We start from the raw sequence: 17,718 nt of genomic DNA, 5'->3' as shown, positions 1-17,718 counted from the left end.
GATGCGTCAAAAATGATAGCGCTGTGGTCCGATAGACAGGCATCAGTAGTTTCAATGTTGTAGATTGGGAATCCGGACGATAACACTAGGTCGAGAGTATGGCCTAACTTGTGAGTGGGTCCCGTGGTGTGAAGAGTCAGATTGAAGGACTCAACCAGGTGCATAAATTCACTCACAAGAGGCTTAGTGGGACAGCAAACATGAATATTAAAGTCACCAAGAATCATGATCCGGTCAAATTTGGGCAAAATGCTAGAAATCAGATCAGCAAATTGGGTGATAAAGTCCTTATGCATTTTTGGTGGGTGATACACAAGAACAATTAAGAGGGGATAGGCTAGGCCTACTTTAATTAGTTGCACCTCGAAACTGGAGAAATGATCATCGTTCAGGAGGCGGCAGTTGAAATGTTTCTTAAACACAGTGGCTAAGCCCCCACTGCGTCCGGAGAGCCTAGGCGAGGTGAAAAAGTTACAGTCATCAGGACAGAGTTCCACGAGTGGAGCAAGCTCACCAGGGTTAAGCCAGGATTCTGTGAGCAGTAAGAAGTCCAATCCACGGGTGGTGAAGAAGTCGTTGAGGATGAAGGTCTTGTTCTGTAGGGATCTTGCGTTGATCAGGGCCACTTTAGCAGGGACAGCAGGGACAGCAGGTGAGCTTCGGTCCGGTAGCGGCTCCCACGCCAGCGGGCGGAGGTTCAGGGAGACCACGCTGCTGCGCTTCACAGATGGCCTTGCTGGGAGCCCGCGGGCCGGCAGTCCAGGGACCGGGATGATCGGTCGAAGAGCGGCATACCTGAGCTCGAGGGAGCGCCGGTGGATGGAGCGGTAAGGTCGACCAGGTCCGACTTCGCAGCGCTGGGCGAGGTAGGCCGCTGTTGGATGAGCGCGGGCGAGGTTTTTTAAATTTTCAAATGTTCCTGCGCGTTTACCCCGCCTCCTAGTGCGGTGCGTGCGGCGGTGGATGTAAGGCTGGGCCCGCACATCTACCGGGAGTTGATCGAGGAGCGATCGTTGGAAGAAACTTTGTCCGGGACCTGGACTGAAGAAGTCGACGACGGAGGGTCGGATCAACAGGAGGGTTCGGCGGTCGTAGACCAAAGTGGCACGAAGAACACTACGATCTCTAGGTGAGCGACGACAGGCAGCCAAACACAACGGCGCGGCCATCTTGGCGTTGGTCGAACTATGGAAAAGGATGCTTACAGAGACCTCGAGTAGCTTATAATGATGCTATGAGAATATTACTTAAGCGACCTAGATGGTGTAGTGCAAATGTTTGTGGCTGCAGGAGTCAATACTTTACAAACTTTCTTAAGAAATCTTGTGTATAAATTTATTTGCCGAATTATTGACTCTGAAAATGAAATCATCTTGGCCTTATCAAACATAAGGTTTAGCACTACACGCTACCAATCCCAGCTGTGGAGACATTGGTATAGTTGTCTCGTTGTAGGACACTGATTTTTTTAATTCTTGGTTTTAAACCATGTATTGTGCTTTTGTAAGTAATTTGTTGTTCTTTTGTAAGTAATTTATTGTGCTTGTGTATGTAATTTATTGTGCTTTTGTATGTCATTTATTGTGTTTTTGTATGTAATTTATTCTATGTAATGCCTTGTCTTTTATCTGGAACCAGTGTCTGTAATAAAGTATAGTATAAGTAAGTATAAATTCCTGATGGTGAAAAGTTTCCTTATAATTTAACCCTTGAGTTCAAGACAACATTCCAGCAAATCTGCCAGCTCTCCCCTCTGCCAGGATTTCCCATGTTTTCATAAGCCATAGAAGAAGACCATTCTGCCAAGCATTTTCTGCCAGCTCTCAGAAAATACCCATTAGTCATATTCCCCATTTCTTTATCTGTATTATTTTCTCTCTCATGTGTCTACCTTTACCATCATCTTACCTACCTCCCATCTACACGCAGCAATTTACAGGAGCTAATTAGCCTACCAATCAACATGACATTTGAATGTAGGAGGAAACCAGAGCACCCAGAGAAAATCCTCATGGTTACAGGGTGAAAGTATCAACTCTGCACTAATGACACCCTGGGTCAGGATGAAACCTGGGTCAGGATGAAACCTGGGTCACTGAAGCTGTGTGGCATTGAACACAGTACTCCAGGTACTATGATCCTATCAAGGATCTTTAAACATTGAGCAAAAGCCTTTGCAGTGCACCAGATATAAAAGCCAATATCCTTTCAGTCTTTTTCATTAGGTTTAGCACTGTTCATGCCATTTTAATGATCCATGTATTTATGTCCCCAAGTCTTTTTTGATCTCCTGTGTTTCCAGCTTTTCACCTTTAAGTATTACTCTGATTTATTCCTTTTTGGTCCTTGATGATTGACTTCACACTTATTTACATAGAAACCTCTTTACTCATTTGCTCATTTCTGTGTCAATAGCAAACTTAGATATGTGTTCAACGTCCCATCAATAAGGTTTTTACAAGCGAAGACACAATCCAGAGCCATATTGGACACCACAGAAGATGGGATTTTAATTAGATTTTCAGTTTGTTGCTGTAGAGAAGATCACGGAAGCTGAGGCAAATGAGTTGTGATGTCTTGGATAATATATGAACTAACAAAGAAGAGGTAGTGGGTGTGTAAAACAAATTAAGGTCACTAAGTTTTCAGGTCTCAAATGGCTGTGGTTGTTCTGTTACATAAGAAGGACAGCAAGAACATGCTAGTAACTGCAGGCCAGTCAGCCTGTCATCCACGGTGGGTAAGTTACTGGAGGGAATAACTGAGGGATACGATCTATCGGGGATAGGATCTATTTGGATAGACAAGGACTTACTAGGGATAGAAACAAGGAACTGCAGATGCTGGTAAAAAGACACAGTGCTGGAGTAACTCAGCAGGTCAGGCAGCATCTCTGCAGAATATAGATAGGCAACAATTTGGGTCTGCACCCTTCTTTAGACTGGGCAATGGAAGTTGCCTAGATGGACTTTATAAAGTCCTGCATGGTGGGCTAGACGAAGTTTAGATCACATGGGATCGGAGGAGAATTAGCTAATTGTATAAATATTTGGCTTGATTGGAGAAAATAGAGGTTAATTGCGGAAGGTTGTTTTTCAGACTGGACATCTGTGACTAGTTATCTGCCACGGAAATTAGTTTCATAAGCCATTGTTGTTGGTTAGTTATGTTGAACAAAATGTACAAGGCGTGGTTAGTAAGTTGGCAGATGGCACTAAAATAGATGGTGTCATAGACAGTGAATAAGATTATTAATAAATACAGCAAGGTCTTGATCAGCTAGGCAAAGTGGCCCAAAGAATTCCAGATAGCATTCAACACAGATCAGTAAGAGGTGTTGCAGTTTGGGATATGAAGCCAGGTAGGACTTTCACAGTGAATGCAAAAGCCCTGGGGAGTGTTGTAGAACAGAGGTTATAAGTATATACTTCCTTGAAAGTAGCATCACTGTAGACAAGGTGGTGAAGGTGTTTAGTATACTGGCTTTTATGACTTTTGTTTTATGACTTTGTTCATAGTGGATGATGTCATAGAGTCAAGATCTTGAACTATGTCAAGGGCAAAATGTATTTGGTCATTATGCTTTATTACATTATTGGTTTTGGATGGATAACATATGATACAAACTTAATAATGAGGAAGTTATTTTTACCCCAACCTAACAGACTAGATGGGCCTACCTTCAACCTCTCATCTGGAAAGTAATACATGGGATTGTACTGGAGCCACCCCACTGCCCTGAAACTTAATGCTGACATACAGAATGCAGGTGAAGTATCCCATTTCGCTCAATGCCCCTGACAGTGCTATTGTGCCTTCTAACTGAAGAATACTATTGCCTTAATTTATTTGGCGGCTAAGAGCGGAAAGTTGTTGGGGTAAAAAATGTTGAATCGCAGAGTTGTCTGGGACAGCACATCCATGCTAACCTTTTCTCGCATCCACACACACTTTCACATTTACCCACATTAAGTCTGTGTCCTTCATGCTGTGTCCTTGCCGATTAAAGGGTCTGTCTAAATGTCACTTAAATGCAATTATTGTAACTGATTCCACCACCTCCTCTGGCAGTGAGTTCCAGACATCAACCACTTGGCATATAAAAAGAAACTCTCAATCGACCACCCACTGCAAAATGAAAACTTTTCCCTCAAATAATTAAAACTCTTTCACAACCATCTTACAATGCAGCCACCAGAAATACACACAAAACTCCAAGTGTGGTCTTACCATGTTCAAGTTGCAACATTCTGTCTCAGCCTTGTATTAATTATATGCCCTGATCTATGAAGGCATGCGTGCCATATGCCTTGTTCACCATCCTGTGTACTTCCAGGGAACTAGGAATTTGAACTCCAAGATCCCATTGTTCATAAACATGCCTTAGTGCCCCACCATTTAGTTTGTTTGTCCTAATGTGACTTCCCAAAATACAAACCAAGGATCATTCTGCAGTAAATGCGAATTTTTTTAAATGTCTAATTATATCGTAGATTACATTTCATGCTATCAATCTATACCAAATTAATATTTAAAACATCAACCTTGACAAACGTTGGCATGGAAGAGAACAGTTCTTGTTGTCTGAACTCGCCCGACCACCAGCATTTCAGAATGTAAATATTTTCAGACCAAGTTTCATGAACATCCTGCTGCAAAATCGTTAATTGCAGTGACAACGCCCATTCAAATGAGGCAAATAACAATGAAGAAAGTCATCATACACCAGTTAAATCCTGGATATAAATTTGCTTTTGGATGCAGTAGCCTGATTGCTTGCTGTACTGTTTCACATAATCTGTGATTAGAATTTGGAGAGATTTAACTCTTCATTTAATAGGCGTGCTCCTTTTAAAATAATATTCTATTTAAAGTCTGTTAAAGTTTTTAAGTCTGGATGTCACAGTACACAATCAAATTGCATTCATCTACCAGGTTTCCATACATTTATATTACTTGACATAATTAATTATTAGAAAGAATATGTAATTGTTCCAAGTTCATCCACACATGTGGACCCTATCCTATACAGTAGTTTAAATGTAACATGGGATTTGATACCTTGTAGATTTTCAGAATAGTTATTAACCTTATATTTGCTGGTGACATTTGTAGACGATCATAAAGCTGAAATTCATATCAGATGCATAATTAGGAAGAACATATTCTGTTTTGACATAGCCAAATGCTATGAAGGTCAATAGTTCATACATCATAAAATTACAAACAGCAATGCCAATTAATCATTAAAAATAAACATTTAGTATTCCAGGCAGAGCGGTACCTTACTCTATATTCTTGTGACTCCTTTATGAAATGGATGTAAATTGATGTGTTTTATTAGTGTCTTCTTTAACCTTTTTCTGAAAGAGAATGGAATGGCCAATAACCAGATTTCGTAGCAGTGGGAGACCTTGAATATGTTAGCTTTCTCAGACAACCCTTCAGTCAGACAGCCATGAAAACATTGCTTCCATTATATTAAATACAAAGAACTGGAAGTGGATTTCATCCCTATTAAAAGAAGTATACATGATAAGGGAGCAGAATAAATTCAGTGCTTAAGATAACAAATGAAACTGCAACTTCCCTTTGTCTTTAAAAGCCTCCTCAAGGCTTATTTTGTTCATTAGACTTTGGACCACTTGATTATTTTGTCATTAATCAGTACCATCCTTCTGATGCAAGAGTATGAGAGCATAAGTAGAAGCCATTCACTTCCTCATACCTGCTCTTTAATGTAATAAAATTGTGGTATATCTTTTAGCTCAGTGTAATTTTCCAGCTCTAAACCTACATTCCTCGTTTCCCTTAATGGCAATATAGATATTTATCTCCATCACTTTCCCCTGGGTGAAGAAATTTCTCTTCTTCACTGTCAAGGATGGCTAACCTTATTTTAATGTTGTTACCCCTGGTCTGGTATTCTTTCTGGGATAAACACCATCTCCAAGTCGTATCGTAAGGATTTTCTACATTTCAATAAGTTCATTTCTCAGTCTTCAGAATTCAAGAGCGTTTCTGCCCAATGTGTTGAATCTCTCCTCACATCTGCTATCCCTAGAATTAATCTATTAAACATTCACTGTACCTCCATTTTCAAAATTATGCCCTTCCTTAGAAAAATATTCTAATGTAGTCTTGCCAGTGTCCACTATAATTTGGAGCAAGACGTTTCTGCTCTTGTGCTCAGCTTCTCTTACAACAAAGGCCAATATATTGTTTTCATCCTTAATTGTTTGCTGTAATCTTCAATATGTTATGTTTTAGTGATTCACGTACGAGGGCACTTCAGACCCTTTGAATAAGAGCACCATTTAATTTCTTACTGTTTAAAAAATGCTCCCTCTTTCTATTTTTTATTTTATTTCCACCAAAATGGATAACCTCACATTTTTCCGCTTTACATTCCATCTGTCTCGTCTTCACCCATTCAATTAACTTGTCTATAATTTCATTAAAACTGATTATCACTCATAGCCCACACTGTCATCCAACTTTGTATCATCAGCAAACCTGGAAATATTACATTTGATCCTCTTATCTAAATATGCACCCACAGATTTTGGAAGATCACAACTGGTGCATCCACTCTCCCTGTAGCCAAGATTATGAGGGGTCTTGGCTGGGTGACGTCTTGTAGGAGATGTGACTTCTTGTGGGAGAATCTAGAATTATTTTCAGATAACTTGTTGATGATCGTTGAATTGTTTCAAAATAAGAACTTGCCCATTTAAGATAGACATGAAATAATAGTCTTTCTCCCTTAAAGTCATAGAACTTTGTTCTTCAAAGGCCATTGGAAGCAGGTTTTGATACGTGCAGGGGTTCTTGATAAGCAAAGGGGGGGGGGGGGGTGAAAGGGTATACAGAGTTGAGATTGTAATGAGCATGAAGGAACTGCAGATGCTGGTTTAAACCAAAGATAGACACAAATGCTGGAGTAACTCAGTGGGACAGGCAGCATCTCTGGAGAGAAGAAATGGGTGACGTTTCAGTCCTGAGGAAGGGTCTTGACCCAAAACGTCACCCATTCCTTCTCTCCAGATAAGCTGCCTATCCTGCTGAGTTACTCTAGCATTTTGTGTCTATCTGAGGTTGTAATGAGAACAGGCATGATCTTTTTGCATGGCAGAGTAGGTTCAAGGGAATGAGTGATCTCCCACTTCTTTGCATCTTACTATGTAAGTGGTAATGGTGGTTTGCCTGCCGAGGTGCAAGCAGAGGAGGCAAGAGGCAGAGTTGTCACTAGCATCAGATAATGATGGCAGCAGATTTGAATCCGACCTTAATTGAGATTCTGATGTCGATGGTGAGAATTGTTCCTGCAACTCTTCCTGGTTGGCAGGTGAATGAATCTTAAACAATCTACTGACCGAAAATATAGCAGCTGTCTTCTATTGAACTTTATAGCAAAGCAGGATATTTGTATTGTGCAGCTATATTTAATTTCTGCTCCATATTCTGTGGAATGAGCTGCTCTGGTATTATGTTAGCAGTTTGTTATTTCTCTTGTGACCTCTATTGACCATACTCTAATAAAGCTTCATTTGTGAGCTCCTCAGTGTGAGATTTCAATAATTCTTCCAAAAGAATATATAATTAACCAAAATCCATATGTATTTTGTAATTCCCTTGCATGAATATGCCAAAATTAAGGGTCTTTGCATAATTATACATATTTCATTTTTTAACTTTAATTATTTTCATGTGTTCTAATCTTGATGTGGTGCTCTGAAAAACGTTTAACAATTTTGTTGTCTGTGAAAATTCTAAATTGTGATTGGCTATCTGTTCATTTTCTGAATGCAGTTCTTGCAGGTCAGGTCAGTATTGCCCACCTATAATTGCATTTGAATGACTGATTCATTTTCTGATGAAATGAGGTAAGAACTGAACACTATGTATATTACTAAAACTTGTTTGTTTGTTAGATCATGCCTTATTTTTGTGCCACTGTCACATGATAGCGTGACAATTTTAGGCCCACCTTACTCACCATTGTCATGGGGTTACCTTAATGCAAGTTTCATTCAAATTTGTCATATTTTTAAAGTTATAGACATTTTAAAGTTTAAAAATTACCTTCTAAATTTATGCTGGCCATGTTCAGTGTTTGACGTCACAATGGGACCCGCCAGAGTGACGGGAGTGGTGGCCAATGGAGGGGGGGGGGAGGGGATGCTGAGCCAATGAACTGCTGCTAACTTTAATAAATGAGCTCCCCCTTCCCCATACCCCCCTCCCCCCCCCCCACCAGCCGGGAGGCCCAACTAGGTCTAGTAGGTCCAGGCCCTTGGTTTAGTTATCACTAATCGGGTCTATTTTTGTCTCTAAGATGGAAGCAAGGTGGACAATGAAGCAACTGAAGATGGTTGGGTCTGGAACAATGCTCTGACGAACTCCTGCAGTAACCTATGGGGCTGTAAAGAATGACCTCTAAAAAGCCATAATAATAATAATAATAATGCATTACATTTGTATAGCGCTTTTCTAAACACTCAAAGACGCTTTACAGGTTTACTAAAATATAGAAAAAATAATAATTAAAGAAGTAAACGAACAGAAAAGGAAAAATAAGGTGAGGTGACAGTCAGTGGTTGAAGGCAGTGCTGAACAGGTGAGACTTCAGTGATGTTTTGAATGTGGTGAGTGAGGAGGAGTCTCTGATGGTCTGAGGTATTGAGTTCCAGAGGGTGGGAGCAGCGATGGAGAAAGCCCTGTCCCCCCAGGATCTGAGTTTGGTCCGGATGGGGGGGGGGGACAGGAGGTTAGCAGCAGCAGAGCGGAGGGTACGGGTGGGAGTGTGTCTGTGGAGGAGGTCAGTCAGGTAGGATGGGGCCAGGTTATGGAGGGCTTTGTAGGTCATGAGGAGGATTTTGTACTGGATTCTCTGGGGGATGGGGAGCCAGTGGAGCTTGTAAAGGACGGGGGTGATATGGTCACGGATCGGGGAGTGGGTGAGTAGACGGGCAGCGGAGTTCTGGATGTATTGGAGTTTATTGATGATTTTTGAGGGTGAACCATAGAGGAGGCTGTTGCAGTAGTCCAGACGGGAGGTGATGAAGGCGTGGATGAGGGTTTCTGCAGCTGTGGAGAAGAGGGACGGACGGAGACGGGCGATGTTTTTGAGGTGGAAGAAGGCTGTCTTGGTGATGTGTTTGATGTGTTTGTCGAAGGAGAGGGTTTGATCAAAGATGATTCCAAGATTCTGGATGTGAGGGGAGGTGGATACTGGGAAACCATCAATATTGAGGGTGAAGTTGTGGGTGGATTTGGTGAGCGTTTTTGGTCCAATGATGATGATTTCAGATTTGTCGCAGTTGAGTTTGAGGAAATTGAATTGAAGCCAAGATTTTATTTCAGTGATGCAGCATAACCAGCTTCCTATTGTGAGGTATGGCTCTAACTATTTAAATGTTTTCTCCCTAATACTCAATGTCTTCATTTTTATCAAAGCTCCATGATGCCACATTCAGTTAAACTTTGTCTAAATGTCAAAGAGCATCACTCTTTTCTCACCTCTGGAATTCAGCTCATTGGTTAATGTTTGTACCAAAGCTGCACAGAATAATTGCTGTTGGAATGTGATTTTGGACATTAAACTTACAAAGCTGTTGTTTAAAACTGTGTAAATCCAGCTGTACAGTGTAAAAAGCTGCTTTAGGATACTTTGCCAAATTCAAAGCCGACACGTTATGTTTGCAGGAGTGCGGCTTACCACATCTCAACATCTATCAACAGCCAAGTCAAGTTAAGTTAAATTAAGTTTATTGTAATATGCATAAGTACGGTTGAGTTTTGGGAACAATGAAGATTTTGCTTGCAGCAGCATCATGGGTACATGGACAACGCACAACAAATCATAAATTGTACAGAAATTACACAGAAATTCTGCAAGACAGTAAAAACAAAACTCTGCAAACACGACATTAGTGCAAAACACGCTACATGATAGTGCAAGGGATGCGAACAAGACATCCGTACAGTTCCATTGTCAAAGTAGGTTGTGCAGGGTGGTTCAAGTTAAATCGTAGGAAAGTAGCTGTCCTTGAATGTGTGGTATGGGACTTCAGACCTCTGTACTTCCTGCCTGACAGTTACAGCAATAAATGGGCATGACCTGGATGGTGGGGATATTTATAGATGCCACCTTCTTGTGACTTTGCCTGCAGCAAAACCAAGGAACTAATCATTGATTTCAGAAAGGGGAACTCAGGAAAAACTGGAGTTGGGGTGTGAGGGGGGTGGGGGGGTTCATCAGTGGAGAGAGTTTGCAGCTTCAAATTCCTGGGCCTTAACTTCTTGGATGATCTGCCCTAGGCCCACCATATAGATATAATCATGAAGGTGTACCAGCACCTCTATATTCTTAGAAGTTTAAAGAGAGTTGGCATATCAATCAATACTCCAACAAATATCTACAGATGTGCTACAGAAAGTAATAATGACTGGTTGCATCATAGTCTTGAATGGCAATTCCAGTACATAAAAATGCAATAGACTGCAGTGAGTGGTGGACTCAGCCCAGCCCATCATGGGAAGAGCCCTCCCTGCCAATGAAAACATCTGGATGAGGGAAAGCCGCAAGAAGGTAGCAACTTTCATCAATATCCTCACCATCCAGTCCATCTTTCGCTATAACTTCCAGCCTTGGCGTTTGACTAAAAGAAGGCAACTTCACCATCATTGAATAATAGAGGTAGCTGGTGGGTGTCTACTTGTGGCAGAATGCACCTGCATCAATATGGCTCAGTCTGGTTCCATATAGACTTTTCTCTTTTGTCCAAGACACTCAGTCTGATCCATCAATGTTACACCAGTAGACCATGCATGGAAATTGAGCTAGAACTGGTGAGCGTCGAAAACATTGAGGAACTAAGGTGGAAATATGCAGGTTAAGGACCAGTAAAACTTCTCATTGACTCCCTGATGCAGTGATGCAAAGCAACCAAGAAGAACGTAAAGATCTTAACGATGGTCAAAAATCAAGATGGAGTCAATAAGCCTCGCTCCTTGACTCAAAGCCTTCCAAAATGTTTCCAATCCAGAGTGAGCTCCATGAAGCTTGATGAAACCTGCTCACATTACGTCTTCCAAAGGTTCACAAGGAGAGCTCTGTAATCCACTGCCTTAAGGAAAAGGACGTCTCAGTAACATTCTCACAGTTGAACTGATCTAAAAAAACTTTCTACGCTCTTCTATATGACAGAAAGTTTACTGAAAGCACAGGTTCCTGGAACATCCTATCTGACAGAGTTATTTAATGTCAGTAAGTGGAAGAATCCACACGAGAAGAGGACATGGGCCGGAGGTGGGAAACCTTAATGATAGATGCCATCTTCTTGAGGCAGAGCCTTATCTAGATGCTTTTCATTGTGGGGAAGGCTGTGCCCATGATGGAACAGGTTGAGTCTACTACATTCTGCAACCTCTTGTGTTCCTGTGCATTGGAATTGGGAAATGAGACTGTCTAGGATTCTGCAGCCAAGGCCAAGCCCCTCAGTGTCAGAAGCCTCTCATATTCTTCACAGGTATGTTGTTTAAGGAGGAACCATGAGTGGTGATGAATTGTCGGAGAATGCATTGATTTCATGATCAAATGAAAGTAGAGAAAGACTTGTACCACTGAGTTTAGTTTGAGTTCTTCTGGCATTTAGAAGAATGAGGGCAGACTTCATTGAAAGGCTTGGATAGAGTAAAAGGCTTGGATAGAGTGGATGTGGAGAGGATGTTTCTACTAGTGGAAGTCTAGGACTGAGGTCATAGCCTCAGAAATAAAGGATGTTCTTTTAGGAAGGAGATGAGGAGAAATTTCTTTAGTTAGAGGGTAGTGAATCTGTGGAATTCTTTGCCACAGAATGCTGTGGAGGCCAAGTCAGTTGATATTTTGAAGGCAGAGATGGATAGATTCTTGATTAAATTGATGTCCAAGGTTATGGCAGGAGAATGGGGTTAGGAGGGAGAGATAGATCAGCCATGATTAAATGGTGGAGTAGACTTGATGGGCCAAATGACCTAAAGGGCCTGTCCCACATAGGCGATTTTAAGGCGACTGCCAGCGACTAGGCTGCCGCCGACAGTTCGCGGGGGTGTCGCGGGCATCATCGTGAGGAGTCTTCCAAGAATTGTAGTGGATCTCAGCGCATCGCTGAGAAATCATCCGGAGTGAAATTTCTCGGCGACAGCTGGCTTGTCGCCAGGTATCGTTGCTTATTGCGGGCGCTGTCTCCTGCTGTCCTCAGGTTTACTAGTTTCTCTTAGATGCATTTAGAAGCACATAATATTAAAATAAGTAAAGTCATTTCAAGATACCATAAAATACTTGTGTTTAACCAATTTATTTACCATCAGGACATTTGACAGGTAGATTGGAGGCGACAGTTTGACGGTCAGGTAAGCGTGGGAATTTCCGCGATGTTTATGGCCATCAGCGATCATATTTAAAGTAGGCTCCCAACCCAGATATGCAACCTAGAAACCAGATATGCATCTGCCGTACATTTTCAAAGAATGCCCACACACCTTTCACAAAAATCCATTTAACCACTTTTAAAATTACATTTCTTAATACTGCCATTAGTAAACTGGAAGTCAATCCAGTTTATGCCTTGTTACCGTGATGCTTGGTTTTTAAGTAACCCATACAAGATGTTATAGTTCAAAACTCTCGTACTTACCTACATGTCAGTAATTTCAGCGAAAATTAGGACGCCGGAGAAGCATTGACAGCATGGGAATTTCGCAATGTTTCCGAAGACGGTGTAATCTCGACCTGACTCAGCATTGTCGTGGTCATTGTCGTCGGGTAAAAGAAAAATTCGGCGATCTGCTACGACTTTGACAGTCGCCGGCAGTCGCCTAAAAAATCGCCTAAGTGGGACAGGCCCTTAATTCTACTAAAATATAACTTCAGATAATAAAATCTGTAGTAGATTAAATTAAGTAAATTATATAAATTCTTAAACACAGTTGGTTATTTACTCTTAATTATGTGCCTCCATTTATAATTTGGCTAACAATAACTGCCTCACAGTAAAAGTGATAATTTTCACTATCAAATAAGTTCCCCAACGCATGGGAAAAATAATTTCTGATGTCCGTATGTAATTGCAAGAGGAAAATTACAGAGAAAAAGCTTTGACTGTAACCCACTAGCTTAGTTCCATGGAAATCATAGTATCCTAAAAAATAGTTTCATAAGACTATTAACAATGTAGTAGTATCAAAATTAATTAGAAGTAATGAATGAAAATGTCATATTACAGCGGAGAATGAATGCTGGGCAGAAAGGCCTGTTTCTGTGCTACATGAGTCTATGGCTTTTTTAGAAGAACTTAAAGCAATCGAAACTTCATATGATTCCATAAGTCAAAAAGTGTGTGGCACTGTGGTGCAGCGGTAGAGTTGCTGCACTGGAGACCCAAGTTCAATCCCAACCACGGGTGCTGTCTGTACGGAGTTTGTACGTTCTCCCTGTGACCTGCATGGGTTTTCTCCGAGATCTTCGGTTCCTCCCACACTCCAAAGATGTACAGGTTTGTAGGTAAATTGGTTAGGTAAATGTAAAAATTGTCCGTAGTGTGCCGAATGGTTTGTTTCTGCGCTGTATCTCTAAAATCTCCCAAATCTAAATAAATCTCTGCCTACATGCCAATCTTACATGCCAAAGAACGATTGCCAATTAACAGTATGATGTCTGCTGTACATATATTTCTATAATGCTTCTTTTTATAAATGATTGTCTTAAAATATGAAACAGTTTTATGAGACCATAATGGCCATTTGTAATATTGATCAGATTCACTTCTGAGAGTTACCACAAGCTAATAACAAAAACCTTGGCATCTCCTTACTGTGTACAGTCATATTAAAGGTAGACAGAGAATTTAAAAACACAACCTGTCAGAATTGATTTTAATTTTGTTGAATTGCTGTCAAAATTCTGTGGATTTTAATGGAGGTTCTGTTTGGGGTTTTTTTAAAGGAAAGCAAATCAGATGGAGTTAGATCAGGTGGTGAAGTGACAGCAGATACAATTTAATCTTGACAATTGCTAGGGCTTGCATTTTGGGAAGTCAGATATGGGCAGAACATAGCGAGTAAATGGCAGGGCCCTAAAGAACATCGAATAACCTTGGGTTTAAATCTATAGTTTACTGAAATTGACAATCCAGATAGATAGGGAGGTAAAAAGGCACATGACAATGCTTGTCTTCAGAGTTCAGAGTATAGAATATAAATGTTGTGAATTATATTACAACAGGGCAAGGGCAGCATGGTGGTGCAGCCGTAGAGTTGTTTCCTTACTGTGCCAGAGACCTGGGTTCGATCCTGACTACAGGTGCTTATCTGTACAGATTTTGTATGTTCTCCCGGTGACCTGCGTGGGTTTTTTCCGGGATCTCCGGTTTCCTCCCACTCTCCAAAGACATACAGGTTTGTAGGTTAATTGGCATGGTATAATTATAAATTGTCCCTTGTGTGTGTAGGATGATGTAAGTTTGTGGGTGGGGATTGCTGGCCGGCTCGGTGGGCCGAAGGGCCTGTTTCCGTGCTGTATCTCTCAACTAAACTAAACTGAAACACTGATTCGACTGCACTTGGAATATTATGTGCATTTATGATCACCACACTATAAGAAGGATGTGGTTATGCTGGAAAGCACAGAGTAAATCCACTTGGATGTAGCCTGAATTGGGGGACTCTAGTTATGGGAAGAGATTGATTAGTTTGGAGAGATTGGAGGCAATTTGTGATCTGATAGAGGGATAGATGAATATAATGTTATAACAACCATAGAAAGGATAGATAGAATAATTTTTCCATGGAAGGAGTCTGCAAAAAAAGGATGGCATGGGTTTGAGGCGAAAGATTAGTTTAGAAATACAGGCCCTTCAGTCCACCAGGTCTGCACTGATCAGTGATCCCCACACACTAGTTCTAACTTGCAGACTAGGGACAATTTACAGAAGCCAATTAACCTACAAGCCTGCATGTCTTTGGAATGTGGGAGAAAATTCATGTGGTCACAGGGAGAACGTACAAAGCCCATACAGATGAGCACCGATAGTCAAGATCGAACCTGGGTCTCTGGTGCTGTAAAGTAGCAACTCTACCACTGCGCCACTTAACCTCCCTTGCCGAGAGGAAGGAGTTTTAAAGAGGATTTGAAAGGAAAGATTCTTACATAAAATGTGGTTTATATCTGAAACCCACTGCCGGGAAGGTGGTGCAGTCAGGTGCAATCACTACTTTTAAGAAACATTAGACAGACACTTAAACATGAAAGGCATAGAAAGGTATGGACCTATATTAGTATGGCTGGGCAAAAAAGTCAATATAGGTGTGATGGGTGAAGGGTCCGTTTCAGTGCTGTACAATTCGATGGCTCTATGAATGAATTATTTTGATTAAACAAAAAAGGTGCACCATATTATGTGCCAGCCTCACGGCCTGGTGATCATGAAATTGTTAAGTAGCTTAGGAACAAAGGCAAGTAAGGGCAGCACTCTTGTAAAGGGATGTGCAGTTTGCTGTAATGGGACATTTATTATTCCATACAGGTCTCAAGGACAAGTGGAAGCTGGGACGAAAGCCAATCCAGGACAGTAAAATACTTTTACCTGGATTAATTTTTAATTTCAACAAATCATTTAGTTCTGAAAGTTTCCAGAAGAAAAATGCTACCTTATATTACCGTAAATGACTAGCAATAGTTGCTGACCTATTTGCATTACTATTTCCTGCAATACCATCAATGAGATTCAGTAATCTACCCCATCAACCTAATTAAACTACCATAATATTTGCTTGGTCTGGATTTAGTTTCAACCAATAATAACATTTTTTTAGGACAATGTAATGAATTTCAGTCTGGCTTGTAACCGAGTGGAGTGGCTTTTCCACTCAGTGTGGAACTTGTCTAATTATCAACCAGTTATAAATGGAAAGCGCAACAGGTGGATTCTACGTACATAGGTAATCGACTAGACCTCTTAAGAAAGATTGAACAGGCAGCCTTATTTCACAAGAAAAAAGCTGCAGAGGGAATGAATAGATATTTTCAAGATCATGAAATGTTTTGACGGGAGCGATATAGAAAAAAGGTTTCCACTGTCTAGGATACTATTATTAGGGTCATAAATATAAAAATGTCTCCAATATACAAAACTAGTAAACTAATAAGCTATTCAGAAGAAATGCCTTTGGCCACAGAATGGTTTGAATGTGGAACATGTTATAACAAGATTCAATTGAAGCATGTAGCACAGAGGCACTCAAGGGGAAACTGGATAAAGATGAGTGGAAAGGCAGGGAAAGTTATGTTAATTGAATTGGATGAAACAAGACTGGAAGAAGCACGTGTAAACTATTAACAATTGCATTGATCAGCCATGCCAACATTTTGGTTTGTGCTATATGTTCCATGTAATTTGTTATTGCTTACATGACAAGATGGAAAATTACCTCCAAGATTTCACAGCTGAGTTATCCATTTTCATCAGCTTTGGCCTGATGGGTGCAAATTTGGCGATAACTCAGAATATTTATGTTACTTTCCAGCAAGGTCCTGAATTACAATGCGAGATGCTTATTCCCTCATACCATTATTGAAATTCCTCTTCATCTGGCAGCTACTTGACTATTTATTATATGGACAAGCATCCAATCTTGCGCACACTGTAAATGTCAATTTATTAAAAACACTTCTCCCTATTTTTTTTTACAGGGAATTTCTTCCCTAATCCTCTCACAGACTCCGTCACGGGTCAGCAGTAGCATTTTTGCCTGTGCTGGGAAAGGTATGGGTTTAAGGTCCACTCGCAAGACTGAGCATTAAAACCCATGGCTAACAGGCCAATGCTAAGAAAATAAAGCACGGATGGAGCTGCCATATTTTAGATAAGATTTTAAACAACAGGTGTTTCATCTCTCAGGCAGTAATAGAATGCATGACTCTGCTTGAACCGGAACAGGGGAGTTATGTTCATTGACCTAGCCAATATTTATGCTTCACTTGCCATCACAAAGAACAGATTATCAGGTCATTATTACAAAGGTATTTGTGAAAGCGTGTTGCACACAAATTACAGCACATTTGCTACATTACAGCAGATGCTACACTTGAAAATTGCTTCATTGGCTGTAAATAACTGCTAAGGTCATGAGAAGCAGTGTATACACGCAAGTCTATTCTTTCCTATTAGAGACTTCTTAAAATCTATTTCCCTTAGCTGAACTTTTGCTCACTTAATATCACCTTCTGTGACCCAAAAACAGTAGATACTGAAAGTGGTCAGCAGGCCAGACAGCATTTATGAAGAGAGAAACTAGGTTAACATTTTCAATGATAAACCTTTCATCAGAATAAATTTCCTTATGTCTCTCAGTGTTACAGTTAACTACTCTCGTAAACCACATTGACATGTACGGGTGCATGTTGGTTTGGAAATCACAGATGTGATGTTATACAGAGACCTGGCTCACTCCTCAAATGAAGGTAAGTGATTCCACAGAGCGATTTAATGAAGGGGTGTTACAAAGGACAACATTTAGTTTATATTTTAGTTTAGAGATACAGCGTGGAAACAGGCCCTTCGACCCACCGGGTCCATGCCGACCAGTGATCACCGTGCATTAACTCTATCCTACACACAGTAGGGACAATTTTTACATTTAAAAGCCAATTAACCTACAAACCTGTACATCTTTGGA

This window comes from Rhinoraja longicauda, chromosome 11, assembly GCF_053455715.1.
Source record: "Rhinoraja longicauda isolate Sanriku21f chromosome 11, sRhiLon1.1, whole genome shotgun sequence".
Classification (NCBI taxonomy): Eukaryota; Metazoa; Chordata; class Chondrichthyes; order Rajiformes; family Arhynchobatidae; genus Rhinoraja; species Rhinoraja longicauda.
The sequence above is the reverse complement of the archived record's forward strand: the minus strand, read 5'-3'. Positions refer to the sequence as shown.